Source organism: Octopus bimaculoides, chromosome 5 (assembly GCF_046866305.1).
Source record: "Octopus bimaculoides isolate indiv1 chromosome 5, ASM4686630v1, whole genome shotgun sequence".
NCBI classification, from domain to species: domain Eukaryota; kingdom Metazoa; phylum Mollusca; class Cephalopoda; order Octopoda; family Octopodidae; genus Octopus; species Octopus bimaculoides.
Genome location: NC_142932.1, coordinates 45,783,154 through 45,798,861, shown reverse-complemented (window position 1 = coordinate 45,798,861; position 15,708 = coordinate 45,783,154). Strand labels below are relative to the sequence as shown.

The 15,708-nt window shown below is 32.9% G+C and overlaps 1 protein-coding gene across 6 annotated transcripts in view; it reads right to left on the bottom strand.

Moving 5' to 3' along the window:
* Positions 1–15,708, bottom strand: part of LOC106881595 (uncharacterized) — a 191,000-nt gene that overhangs the window by 102,381 nt on the left and 72,911 nt on the right. For all 6 annotated transcript variants that reach the window (XM_052967822.2, XM_089352191.1, XM_052967824.2 and 3 more), the window contains exon 2: positions 11,921–11,996. The gene's annotated coding sequence lies outside the window, so the exon portion shown is untranslated. The remainder of the gene's footprint in view (positions 1–11,920; positions 11,997–15,708) is intronic.

Genomic DNA, 15,708 nt, shown 5'->3' with positions numbered 1-15,708 from the left:
AATCATTAGCACATAGGACAACCTTTTTAGCTGCGTTTCTTTCATTTCTACATTCTGAGTTCAAATATCACCAAAATCAACTTTATCCTTCATCGTTTCAGTGTCAATAAAATATGTACCATCACTGAGGTTGATATAATCAACTACTTTTCCTCCAAAATTTCAGGCCTTGTGCCTGTATTAAAAAGGATTATTATTGTTATCAATGTCACAAACCATCATGTCATTATTATAATTATAATCATCATTATTATTACTATTTTCATCATTATGTGTTAAACCTCACACATTTATCCCTTTCTCTCTATTATGGTGTTAATGACTTTGCCTTCTCATCCCTCTAGGGGTAGATAACATTAAGTATCAACAGGTACTGAAGTCATTATAATCAACCACACTCACCCCTCCAAATTTATAGCTTTGTGCCTATGCTAGAAATCATTATCATACTCATTATTTAGATCTTCATGCATTTAACTCACCTGCTTATCTTTATCTCCCAGCTTAAGTAGGATAAGGTTATGTGACCCCACCATCCCCCTCCTTACCAAAATCTTTCTCAGATTAGTGACTAAAATATATAAAACAAAAGATACTACCACCACTACAACTGCCACAGCCACCATTACCACATCATCATCATTGTGTTTTCATTGTCATCATGGTAACCACTTCCACAGCAGAAGGAAAGAGTTCAGACCAGCTGTGAGCCAGAGAATGCACATGGAAACTATAAATAAGTTGCTGATACTGCAGAGCAAAACCTGCAGAATCTCAAAATATGAAATTCACCCCATGCCTCCCCACTTTCTTCCCTATCTCTCTCTCTCTTTCTCAATCACTCTCACTCTCACACACATTCTCTCCATTCTCTCATACACCAATTGACCTAAAAGAAGTGAAATCTTCAAATCAACCTCTATGTAAAATTTAAATTAAAATGAATTTGAAATAAAAACAATGTATGCTCAACATAAGGAATGACATTTTCACTACCAACAACCCAGAAAAAATATGCTGAAAAGACATGTAAAAAAGAAAGAAATTTATGCAAAAATAAGTTATCAGGCTTTCCTTTCCTCAGACAATTTTCTCTAATTATTATTCCTATTTTTTTACATGTACTCTATGTGTATTTTAATTTGTGATTTATTTATATTTATAATTTTTCTTTCTATACAAAGCAAACTAATTTGAAACACATTCTCAAACATATTAAGCACACATACCCAACACACAGCCAGAATAAAGTGAGAGAGTGCATGTGCATGTGTGCGTGTGTGTGCATATATATATATATATATATATAGATATGTATAATATAAATATACACAACTATATGAGCATGTATCTGTATGTGTATGTATAGATAAATCTGTATATACGTATATATATATATTTGTATCTCTCTCTCTCTCTCGCTCTGTGTGTGTGTGTGTATGTATATATATATATATATATATATAGTTGGAATTTACAAAAAGAAAGAACAAAAGACAAAGATGGGTGTGTAAAAAACAGTCATACACAAAAATGTGTATACTCATATACATAAGTAATATATATAAGTAAAATATAAAATAGATAAGTATAATTAAAAAATTTAAATGTACTTATATTTGTATAAATATATATATATATATATATATATATATATATATATATATATATATTCATATGTATATGTATATATGTTGTATATATCAATACATTTATATATTTATACATACAAGCATGTCAAAATACATCTATACACACATATATTCATACATGCATATAGTTGTACATACATATATGTATAACTGTATACATCTACACATATATATGATATAATGTAATAGAATGATATATATATATATATATATATATGACACAAATATACAGTTCTATACATATATTCTATAAATGTAATTTTGTGTGTATAAATTTATATGTGTGTGTGTATATATATATATATATATATATATATATATATATATATTATATACATGTATATGTACCTATATATATAATATATATATATATATACATGCATATATACATATATATAAGGACATATATACGTATATATGAAAAAATATGCACCTATATTTCTAGAGTCATTATACTGTTAAAATAAAAAAATAAAAATGGAATTAATGAGCAAATCGCAATGCAAGTTGAAATAATTTAAAATCTGAAAGAAAAATCTTTCATACATACAGAAAGTAATACACATATACACCCTTAAGCACACACACAACACAACACATCACACACACATCTCACATGTAGAGACCTGGAATAAATTTTTTTTTAAATATGCTATTAAAATTCACAAAAACTAAAAAAAATTAAATTTAGCCGTTGTTCTTTAATATTTAGTACAATATCATTATGCGAAAATTGTATTATTAACCAGGTATTAAAATTAACTATATTCATAGCACGCACATATACTATGTACATACATGTGATATCTTATCTGTATAAACATGTGTGTGCATGTATGTGTGTATGTATATCCTATATAATATATACATATAATATATACACAGACATATATATCATATACTTGTATATATCATATATACATACATGTGTGTGTGTGTGTGTGTACATATAATGTATTTATCCATATTATATACAATACGCATTAAAATATATCAAACATATAATGTTGTAGTGCACTTGGGCAATGATACAATAAACCCATTATTTTTATTATCATTATAACTATCAATTTACCTACATACTTACATATATATGTGCATGTATGTATGTGTGAGTGTATATGAAATACTCATATATTACTTGGTGACCTTACAAATGCCAGTGCCATGTACAAAAAGCATCCAGTAACTTTGTAAAGTGGTTGGCATCAGGCCAGGTATCCAGCCATAGAAACCATGCCAAAGATTGATGCAGTTCCCTGGGTCACTGGGTCCTGTCACATCATTCAACCCATGCTAGCATGGAAGACAAGCATTAAATGATGTTGATAAGAAGGACAGTATAATGTCATTAAGACAATTTAAGGTGGAATATAAAGTGTTATGTTTAAATTGGAGATCTTATGGCATAATTATCAGATCCTTCACTTCAGATATAGAAGTGGAAAAGTATAGGATAAATAAAAAGCATCTGTGAAAAATATGTTGAACATTGGCATAATAGCACATGTTCCTACATTGTATCTAGACTTACAAACATACCACAAACATACATATATGCACAGGTACTTTTGTTCCAGAAATCCATGTAGAGAAATAGGAATTCATCCTAATATTTATTCTTGAATTTGTATAGTTTTCTCACATAATTATAAAAAAAATAATTAGCAAATACACATATAAACATACACGTATTAAGATTCAGGTATGTATACATGTTTGTGATGTGTAAGTGAATGTATGTGTGTGTGAGAATGTGGGTGTAAGTAAGTTATAGATAGATAGATAGATAGATACAAGCACACACACACACACACACACACACACACACACATGTAGCACTAGGACAATTCATTATCAGTGAATTCATCACCAGTCAATGCAGTTCTTGTTAGTCAATTCATTCATCACTAGTCAATTCATAGCCAGGTCAATTTGACATCAAGTCAATTCATTATCAGTCAATTTGTTGCCACATCAATTTGTCATCAGCATCAATGTTAGAATAACACCAGGTTATTTCATCATTAATATAGCTTTAGTTTCCCATGTTTGAACTTCAATTTTAGTTGAAAATGTACTTGTGAAAAGGAAATTTTTTCTTAATTGACAGTGTTGAGTTGGTGATAAATGGTTGCTGTGAGTGGTTTTTGGAGAGATTTGAGCTATTTTTGGTTAATATGTATTTTAGTTAATGAATGAAGCATCAGAGACATAAAAGAGATAACAATGAGAATAACTCATATATCAAAGGTCATTTAATTTCATTTTAGAGAATATGTTGATCACAATGGATACAAACCCAGGCTAAAATGCAAAAATTTATCCAAGGAGAACAAATTAGTTAAATAAAGAATACATAGATGATATGAAATAGTGCATTAGAAATATGAAAGACAATTACAACTCTGAATGAAACTGAATTTCCTTAAATTACATACACACACATAAGTAGTGTACATCCATATATATATATATATATATATATATATATATATATATATATATCATTTTGCATAAAAGTGGAAAAGCTTAAATTTCATACTTTAATTTGACTCAACAACTGTTTCATTAAGATAAACATCAACAAAATAAAAATTGAAGTAAATTTAATTACATTAATTTAAAGACTGTGTTTACCCAAATCATCTGCAATGTTGTGTTATGTTAATCAGAAAATAGTCATCACACACACACACACACACACACACACACACACACAGCTACAGACAAGAACAGAGATGAAGGGGGTTAAAGCAACAAACAGAGAAAGAGAGCAAAGCATTTTTAAAAAATAGATAGGAAAAAAGAAATGAGAGACGAAGACAAAGAAAGAAAGGTGTTTGAGAGAGAGAGAGAGAGAGAGAGTAACAGAGAGAGGCAGAGGGATCGAAACAAAGACAGAAACAGACCTATGTAAATAGAGGCTAATGAGTATAAAGCCAAAAAAAAACAGAGGGTTAAAAATGAGAAAAGAAGGAATACAAGGAAAGAAGAGTAAAAAGGATAGAAGTATACATATGTACATGTGGGTGTATGAATCTATATGTGAAGATTTCTAAAATGCAGATATGTATGTGTGTGTATATGCATGTATGCATGTATGTATGCACACACATGCTCAACCACAGGTGGGTGTGCAAAAATAAAATGTTGAAGACATAGGGTAAAAGGGAAGGGAAGAAAGAAATATAAAAATATACTTATGTATATGTGCGTGTGTATACAGAAAAAGAGAGAGAGAGAAGGGGGAAGAGGGGTGAGGATGAGAGGAAGAAAAGGAGAGATAGAGGGAGAGAGAGAAAGAGAAAGAGGAGAGGAAGAAGGTGAGGGAGCAGGACTCAGATTACAGCACTTAAATGTAATCATCCATAGCAGGATATTACATACCAAATCATTAATGCAAACCATTTTCTAAAGAAATAAATCTGTTTTGTTTCATTTTATATAACATTTTTGATTTACATTATGGTATGTTTCTTTCCTTTGTTGTTTTCTTTTTGCGTAAGAGCAAGCCTGGAACACAGCAGAAATGGAAGCAGTAGCAGCAGCAGCAAGGTGTGGGCAGGGTGGGTATCTCTCGGGTAGCAGTATTGATAGCTTCATTAAGGCCCAGAAGCTTAGGTTAATTATTAACAAGCATTTATCGTCATATATAGAATAATAGTAAACAAATCATAATAACCAGTCTACCCCTTAGATTTTGTCTCTACCAATGCACATAGAAAAAATAAAACTAAATGAAATTGATACATCACAATTTGTGTGTGTGTAAATGCATATTAAACTTGGTATGTGTGCGTATGTACATGCGTGCATCTATGTAGATATCTATGTATGCTTGTTTAAATGATTGGGACAGCAGTCATGCTGGGGCACCACCTGCAAGGGTTTAGCAAATCAAATTGATCCCAGTGCTTCCCTATACTTTTTAAGTCTGGGACTTATTTTATCACTCTCCTTTGCTGAACAACTAAATTAGACATATAAATAAATCAACAGTTTGTCAAGCAGTGAGGAACAAACATGAAAATACACACACACACACACACGTGCACACACACACACACACACACATACACATGTGTACTTGTGTGTATGTATTATATATGTATCTGCATATGTAAAGATATGTATATAAGGGCATCTAGCCATAGAAAATCTGCCTTAGTGAATGAATCCTGCCTTGCCCCTTACTAACATGAGAAAGTAGATGTTAGAATGAGTATATATATATATATATATATATATCAGTATTAGTGTATGTGTATCAGTGTCCCAGATATAACATATTTCTTGCGCCTTCTTTCAATTGCAGTTAGGCCTTAGATAAAACAATTTCTACCCAGTTAATGAGAGGTATCAGTTTCAGGTTACCAATGTGTATCGATGTGAGTGACTGTATAAGTGTATGTATGCACTCTATTCGTGTGTGCATGAGTATGTATATAAACATTCACATAATATACATATGCACATGTGGTTGTGGGCATGTGTTTGGATGCATGCATGTGCTTATGTATACATGCATGTATATCCTTTTATTTGTTTGTCATTTGACTGTGGCCATACTGAAGCACTGCCTTTAATCGAGCAAATCGACCCCCACGACTTAATTTTTTGTAAGCCGAGTACTTATTCTATCGGTCTCTTTTGCTGAACTGCTAAGTTACGGGGAACATAAACACACCAGCATTGGTTGTCAAGCGATGACGAGGGGTGGACAAAGACAGGCACACACACACACACTCACACAACAGGCTTCCTTCAGATTCCGTCTATAAAATCCACTCACATGGCTTTGGTCAGCCTAAGGCTATAGTAGAAGACACTTGCCCAAGATGCCACACAGTGGGACTGAACCCAGAGCTATTTGGTTGGTAAGCAAGCTACTTACTGCACAGCTACTCCTGCACCTATATATGTATTTAATAATGATTTTTTAGTTGCGCATAGCTCACAAATATAATCCTGCCTCCTATGAGCAAAAGATGTGAAATCTTAGCAGGATGGGGCAACTTGATTACATTGCCCCCAGTGCATGGTTGGTACTTATTTTACTGGCCTTGAAAGGATGAAAGGCAAAATCAACTATGGTGGACTTTGAACTCAGAAAGTAAAGTACCAGAAAAATTGCTGTGAAGCATTTTGTCCAACATACTGACAATTCTGCCAGCTTGGCATTTTAAATAACTCACAAATATCATGAAAATACTTTTTCCATGCAAAGCATTTTGCAAAGTTTGGTAAAAATGGAATGAATTAATGATTAGAGCTATGATATAATGAAATGTGATGGTGGTTAAAAAGAAAGGCGACATGAAAATAAGGGCAAATCATGCACATTACGAGTAATACATATATGAAAAATTTCTTTTCTGAGTGAAAGTCTTCCCAAATTTGAGTGTAAATGAACATGTTAAATATAAATGTACACAGTTTATTTTAATCATTGTTGCTTAGTGTGCCTGTAACTAACGAATAATTTAAAATTTTTGCATTCTGTCATTTTAATCATTATTTAATTTCATTTAATATAACCAGTAAGATTGCCTGCCCAGTGTTATTGAAGGAGAGCAGTAGGGTGATCTTCTCAATGAACTTGGAGAGTGCAATGTCCAAGAATTGTATAATTATAACATTGTATAAATATAGCAGATTTAAACTTGTGAGTTTATATTTGTATGCATGTAAATGATTTTTGTTTTGTTTTGTACATGCTGTGAATGTAATTGTAGGTATTTGTGCATTTATGTGTGTGTGTGTGTGTGTGTGTGTGTGTATGAATGTGCATTTTATTATATTATTAATATATCTGCCAATATAGGAATTTATGACTGTGTATGAGCGTGTGTGTGTTTGTGTATTTCAAATATGCACACAGTTTAAGGAATCCATATGCATGTGTAAAGGCCTGTGTATCCTAAGATTTGTGCATTGATAGATACATGTGTTTTAGATTTTATAGGAGTGAATAAGTCTAAGTGGCGGGTGGGTTAGGATTGAAATATGAAATATAACTTATCGAATAGTTTACACTCAGTTGATCCCTTTACAGGTAAATTATTATTGTTAACATCATCATCATCATCATCAATATCTACATAGCTGATGCTTTTGTTGTAATCATCTTCCCTACCATCATCACCAACAGCATTGCATTCTCCACTGCTTTGTTGTGGTTGCTTATTTTTATTATTTTTCAGTAGCTTAAATGTTTAGATGCATTTTTAAATTAGCCAACAAAACACAACACACACATATACCAAATCAAACTAATACAGAAAAATTCTCTTCATCATCATAAGTATGTTTGTAGGTGTGTGTGTGTATATACATGTGTGTGTGTAAACATGCATTTATATATGAGTGTGTGTGTGTGTGTGTATGTGTGTGTGTGTATACACACTTATGTATGCATATATATGCAAGTAAAAAGTAATAATATTCAAAGTATTGTATACAGTGCTCAGGTGCAAATATGCAGATATATATTTATTCATATATGTATATATGTGTGTATGTGTGTGTGTGTGTGTGTATATATATATATATATATATATGCATGTATGCATGTATATATGTGTGTGGACAAGAATGTATTTGAGAATGTGATTGTGTGTGTGTGTGTGCATATGCATTGCATGTGTACTTGTATGTGTGTGTCAGTTAAAGGCATAATATATATATAAGCTAGCTGATAATTTTCAGAAAGCTAGAGAATCCGTTGAAACGCTTCACTTTGCATGCAACTAGTTATAATGTAAAAATGTTTAAATTACTTTTAAAGAGAGGTGAAAAGATATATTTCCTATATACATATAAATATATATGCACTAGCATCTTTTCAACATGAAACCTTTTATAAGCATTCCATTTCGGTTTTTAAAAACTTTTCTGAATGACTGAAATGTGAGAACAGGTGCTTCAAACACTTTTCTCTTGAATATTCTATAGGACAACCCCTAGTGAGAAGTTTTGATTGGTAAATTGAAAAATAAACCATGTTTGTAAAAGATATATTTTTCAAGCAGAAAAATCATACTTGTATGGATGTGAGGGTGAACAAAAATAAAAATGCATTACAGATAAATGGTAAGTACAGAGTTTTTCATAGCCTACTTTACAGGCAGGCAAGTTGCTCTTTTGAGAATTTCACATGCACACACACACACTCACACACACACACATACACACATACACACATACACATACACATATACATGAATGCACACTTACATATATGTATGTATTTACTCAAGCAAAATTTTTACATATACATCTATAAATATATATATATATATATATATATATATATATATATATATACACATATATACAAATATGTTTATACATTTACATCCATACTATACATATTTTACATACATATATACATATGAATATATTTACACACACAAACATAGAAACATATTCATGAAATCCTTTTATCAATAAGAAGAATGTTAGAAAGAGTAAAATATGAATTGAAAGGGACTTCTAATACACTCCTTCTAGATATTTTAGAAGAAGAAAAGGAAGCTATCTTGTTGCATGTAATGCCAAATAATAGCAGAATGGATTTAAAGATATTCACTGCAGCCTACATATGAGAGAGAGAGAGAGAAAGAGAAAAAGAAAGAGAAAGAGAGAGAGAAAGAGAAAGAGAAAGAGAGAGAAAGAGAAAGAGAGAGAGAGATCACTGCTCCCCAAAGTGAAAGCTGCCGGCAATGTGTATGACTAAGAAGAAATATGTTCATAAATACACTTAACTCTATTTCAGAACAAAACTACAGTTGAGGTAGAGCAGTGAGTTTTATTTGTAAATAATTTTTATCATCCATGCAATGTTTACACAAGTTTATACTTGAATCAAGAGGTGACTTAGCTCTATGTTTTTCTTTTCTTCTCTGTTTTCCACTTTTTTTTTATTATGAACAAATGTACATTAGTGATTTTCAACCCAACCCCAACCCCAACATCTACCATCTCCTAGAACCAAAGCTGTATTTATCTCATGTCCCACAGTGCAATAAGAAAAAAAAGTGTTATACAAAATAAGCATAGAATAAATCAGAAAACATTAAGAAAAGAAAGAAAAGAAATCTCCAAATTGGTTGAGAATGAGGAAATGCCTTTAAATATTGTTTTTCTGATCACCCCCACCTTCTTCAATAAGACACATGACCAAAGAAGTTCCAACCGTGATCCTCATGTCTTTCTTTCAAGCTTGATATGTATATCTAGTATTATATTAGCTGATGTATCCTACCTTTCTAAGAAGGTAGGACTAAATTTGGGAGAAGTTTTCACTGCTATTTATTGTAGGTCTTGCAACTATAGAGTGATTACCTCACCGGGTAATAGTAACGATGGTGGTGGTGGTGGTGGTGGTGGTGGTCCCTCCTCCCAAATTTGTAGCATTAGAAAAGTTGCTTCATTAACTTCATTTGATAACTGGGGAACAATATATTCTATTATAAAAGTCTAGAAAAATTAGATTAGGTTTAGATAATTTATAAATTATTGAGACAAGAAAATGAAAAAAATCCCTGATCGTTAATCTAAAATGTTAGATAATAGTACCAGAAAATATTGGGTTCCTCTGCTATACACATGGGGTACTTGATGAAAGAGAAGCAGAATTAATTATATCACCTTCTTTATTTGTAAATTCTCAGTATCAAATAAGATACATTGTTTTTCCCAACTTTACATCACCATGCCAATTTCTCTATTCTAATTTGCATTTAATTTTTGTTGTTGCTATTTTTAATTGATTTTAGTACTTTTTAAATTGCCTGAACTGGTGCAGTATATTACTACTGCTTAGATTATCAACCCTGTAAGGTTGGTTGTAGTAAAGATTAACTTTGACAGGATTTAACTGAAAGATGAGATAGTTAATGCTACATATTGATACTGTGTTGGCACTATCTCAGCATAGTTAGAGCAGTACTGTTGACTTAAGACATGATCATACAAGGCAGTTGTTCAGGGGCTCCAGTGCATTGCATTGTTTGTGGGCCTGTTAAGATGTCCCTGAGCCATAGCTCACAGTCCAGAACCAGTATATGTGTATACTCTTGCCCTAGCATTCTACTTATGATCATTTTCAATGCCTTTACTTTCCACAAAAAATAAAATTATTAACAGCATACATTAATGATAAACTGGATCTAAATATATATTAAGAGAGAGAGAGAGAGAGAGAGAGAGAGAGAGAGAGAGAGAGAGAGAGAGAGAGAGAGGGAGAGAGAGAGAGAGGGAGAGAGGGAAAGAGAGAGAGGGGGGAGAGGGGGAGAGAGAGAGAGAGAGAGAGAGAGAGAGAGAGAGAGAGAGAGAGAGAGAGAGAGAGAGAGAGAGAGCTAATTTTAACAAAACATTATTTGATACTTTTGTAGATATGGGTCCAGAAAACTGGTTACAGAAAAAAAAAACTTTAAGCTCTGAGAAATTCTTGAGGCCCATTGCAGTATAGATTAAAATAAATGCAGTTCCTTATGTCATATGCAACACTAGAAACACTCACTACCCCTAATAATAATTAAAAAAGAAAAACTTAAAAAGTAAAGAAAAGTAATGGTAAAAAATTATCAAACATTATCAAAATAGAAAACACAACATCAATAACACTGACACTTCTAACAACATAGATGTACATGCATAACAAGTCATATCAACACTTAGCAATATATTAGCACTTCACAATAAATCATGTTTAGGTGGGCCTTGTGAGTTTTTTTTGCTTGTGGGCTGTTTTTTACTTTTTTTTCACGCTGAAGAAATGTGTGATACAAAAAATGTTGGAGAGGGAGATGGATGTATCACATAATCAGTCAATTTGTTCCAGTAGCACTAAAGAGATAAAAAGCAAAATCTATGGACAACTGGAGAAAGAAGGCCATAAATAGTTTTATAAAGTACATAGTCTGGTGCTCAACTACCTACTAAATTTCTTATTCTACACAAATAATTACTGAGTTCCTTTTACTGAACAAGACAAGATTTTATGGAGATGAATTATAAAGTTGAACAATAAGGAACTGATGAATATGCCCTGAGCCCAAGAATTGAAACCAAAGTCAAAACCAGAAAGACCTAAACAACATAGTCAATAATCAACTTATCTATTTATTTTCAGTTTTACAACTCGGATTATTTCTTTGACATTATACAACAACAACATTGAATAAGGGAATGAATATTACATGGAATTATTTTTTCCTTCAACAATATTTGACAACCACAAGGTGAAAGTTTGAACTTACATGTGTAATAAAGCCTATCACTTTCAGGAAGTCTTTCAGGAATATTTATACACCTTCCATGCATATATACAGTAGGCTGAAATAAAAAAGAAAGAAATTAATATTACAATCAATGCTCTGCTGATTAATCTCTTTCATTTATTTATAAAGACTCACAGACACACACTTGCACACAGAAATGCACACAAATACAGATGCATATTTTGAATGCTGTTGATTTAAAAAAAAAATGTATCCCACTGATGCTGTAGATAAAGTAACAATAAGCTTTTGAATGGAAAAGGACACTGGAGTGGCTTCCAGTTGCTTCCATGCATATATTCTGATACACATACGAATCATATATCAATGCCAGTAAGAAGTGTATGTTGGTGTAGAGATGAATTCCTTTCTCACGAAAGAATATATATTAAATGTGTTTATATGTAAAGCACAAATTGAGAAAGAGAAGGGCTTTTAAAAAATGGTGCATAGCTTGAGTTTCAACTCATAAAGAAGGTAAGTGTATGTGTGTGAATGTGTTTCTATACGTGTGTTTGTGTGAATAGATATGTGTGTATGTGTGTGTGTGTATCATTGATACAAGCACACTTGTATCATTGTTGTTTAGCTTGTAATAGCTACAAAGGACCATTGCTCTACTTTGGTTGTTTTAATGCCATTAATAGGATGAGAGACACCTCTTCCCCTGGAAAGGATACCTGCCTGTTTCAAGTAATGTCCCTGGCAAAATGTCATATTCACTATATACTTGTGTTACACATATATAACGTGCTCAGAAGGATGCTGATGTGTGTGTGCGTGTGTGTGTGTGTGTGTGTGTGTGTGTGTGTGTGTGTGTGTGCTTGCACGCATGTGCATGTGTATATAATAACACTGACAAGTGATTATTTCGGATAGATGAGTGCAGAGGAAAATACAGGGATATAGAGACTGAAGGGAGGAAAGAGTTAATTATAATGAAAGTTTAAGTCAGATAATAGAAATGTTAGTCAGAGACCAAACCAACTTCAATTGAAACTATAATGTGGTGTGGTCATACTGTAAAGATTGAAGTGCAAGATGAAAAACATAAGCTTGTCAGGTGAAACTGATAACTCAATGAAAAGTGATGCGAATGAAAGAATGACAGATAAAACAGAAAGCCAGACTGACTGACAGACACACAGAAAGTAATAATTCCAACTCCCCACAAGACCAATTGACCTTTGAATGACATTAGACAAGAAAAGTGTGAATGGTAGAGAGGACAGAGCAGTACATGAACAATCTTCATTAAATGCAAGGATATCTATGTGTACATATACATACAGATATGAATACATGGATAAAGGCATACACATATACATTTTATATATATATATATATATATATATATATATATATATACACACACACACATATGCACAATGATTTCAGAATATTGCTATTTGGTTTGACTTCATTATTACAACTACATGCGTGCACACACATGCACACATACACACAACATACATACAAATATACATATATACAGGGTGCAGTGAATAAATTGTCATCTAAATTACGCAAAAATGAAAATAACACTGACATCTCATTTTAACAGATATATTAACCAAGATTACATTAAAATATCTTAAAATACTAAAGAGTAAATTTATTCAATTATATTGCTATTGTCTTCAAGTACAGCCTCCAGGCAACTTCAGAATCTCCTGCAACCCTTCTGGATGGTCTCCTTGTTTAAGCTGGGCCATAATCCTTGTCTTCAGTTCATCTTTGGTGTTACAAAGAGTTTTGTTTGTCTCTCACTCACTGTGTCCCACACATAACAATCAAGGGGGTTGCAGTCTGGGATGTTAGAGGTGATGTGGTCACAGAAATTGTGACAGCCACGTCTGGGTTCTCCTCCTTATGTGGCATAGTGCAGAGTCCTGCTGCCAGACATAAGGTTTTCCAGCAGCCACCCTCTTGACCCATGAAGCTCCTCCAAGCACTTGATGTAGGCCTCCATGTTAAGTCTGAGGCTGTATGGGAAGATGAATGGAGGCATAACATCGCCATCACTAGTGATCACCCCAAGTGGATGTTTGATTTTTATCACTCTTGGTACATGTCCTCAGACTGACACCCAAACACTCTGAAATGTTCATATTGGAGCTTCCAGCACAAATACCAAGCAGTACAGCATGTTGTTTCCAAATTTCTGGCAGAGCGAATTGCATCATGGTGCTGTTTTTCTCACAGCCGGTGCCCAAATGTGTAGATGACAAAATCAAAAACAAACAATGCACGAAATTAAAAATATAAAATGATGACAATTTACCCATCACACCCTGTATATATGTATTACATAAATTTATATTTATTAGATATATGTGTGTGTGTGTGCATATGCATGTGTGAGTGTATATGGACATATCATCATCATCATCATTTAATATTTAGTTTTGTATGCTCGCATGGATCAGACAGAATTTGTTGGAGTAGATTTTTTACACCCAGATGCTCTTCCATTCATAAACCTTCACATGTTTCCAAGGAAATTGAAATTTCCCCAGAGCCAGACATAGGAGACTAGGAATGAATAACATTGGTTGTATGACCATGATTTACAATAATTACATGATCCCAAAAAAAGGATACACACAAACACACACACACACACGTATATTTTACTTTCTTTTTTTTGGGGAGTCAATAAAATAAGTACCAGTTGAGTGCTGGGGTCGATGTAATCAACTTACTCCCTACCCCCAAAACTGCTGGTCGTGTGCCAAAATTTGAAACTAATAACCTTATGTATATGCTTCAGACATAAGTGCTTGTCAGGTATAGTGAGTAGTATGAGTTTAAATAAATGACAAGGAAGGGAGCAAGAAATTATTATGAACTTAATAAACACACACACACACACACGCGTTGTGTGTGTGTTATCTATGTATATCCATAGGCAGCTATTTATCTATATTATCTCTCAATATTAATTGTTTGTTCCACATTTGTGTTTGTGTTGCCTAGGACCTAAAGATGCAATAACCATAAGAACAATTAAAATTACAGGCAAAAAATTTATGGTTATGATAGAATGGTTCTGGCAAGAGAGAGGGAAATAGAAACAAGTAGAAGGCTGGTTTGTCTGGCTGGCTGGCTTGAGGAACAGACACAGTTAAGCTGACAGATGTGTGTGTGTGTGTGTGTGTATGAGAGAGAGAGAGAGAGAAAGAGAAAGTGTGTGTATGTATGTGTGCATGTGTGCGTGTGCGCGTGTGTGTGTGTGTGTGTGTGTGTGTGTGTGTGTGTGTGTGCATAAACACATACAGATAGACATACAGCCATACTGGTGGGCAGAAAAAGAGATTCAAAGACAAGAAATGTCCGAGTGTGAGAGACAGTGAAGAGGAAAGAATATAAGGTGACACAGATGGACAGAAAGAGACAGAGAGATTTATCCAATTTGATAATCAACATATGACTTCGAGATTGAGATGCTGAGTGGGGGAAAGCACAAGACTGAGAGAAATTGATGGTGTAAAGTTTTGTTTGTAGCATACAATAAACTAAACTCTATTACTAATGCTTAACAAAAACAATATTATTCGCACCATCATTATCATCAAATTTAGTTGATATTGCATATTGTAAAATATTTGTTTCATTCAGCCACTAGCATGTTGCTAACAAGAAAAACATAGACTGAGCAAAATATATTTCAAAATGGCAGCTATTTGCAGCATAAGGATATCATCGTTCCATTACATAATAACCATGTTGATAAAGGTTAACATGCATGCATCAGCAGTAAGTCA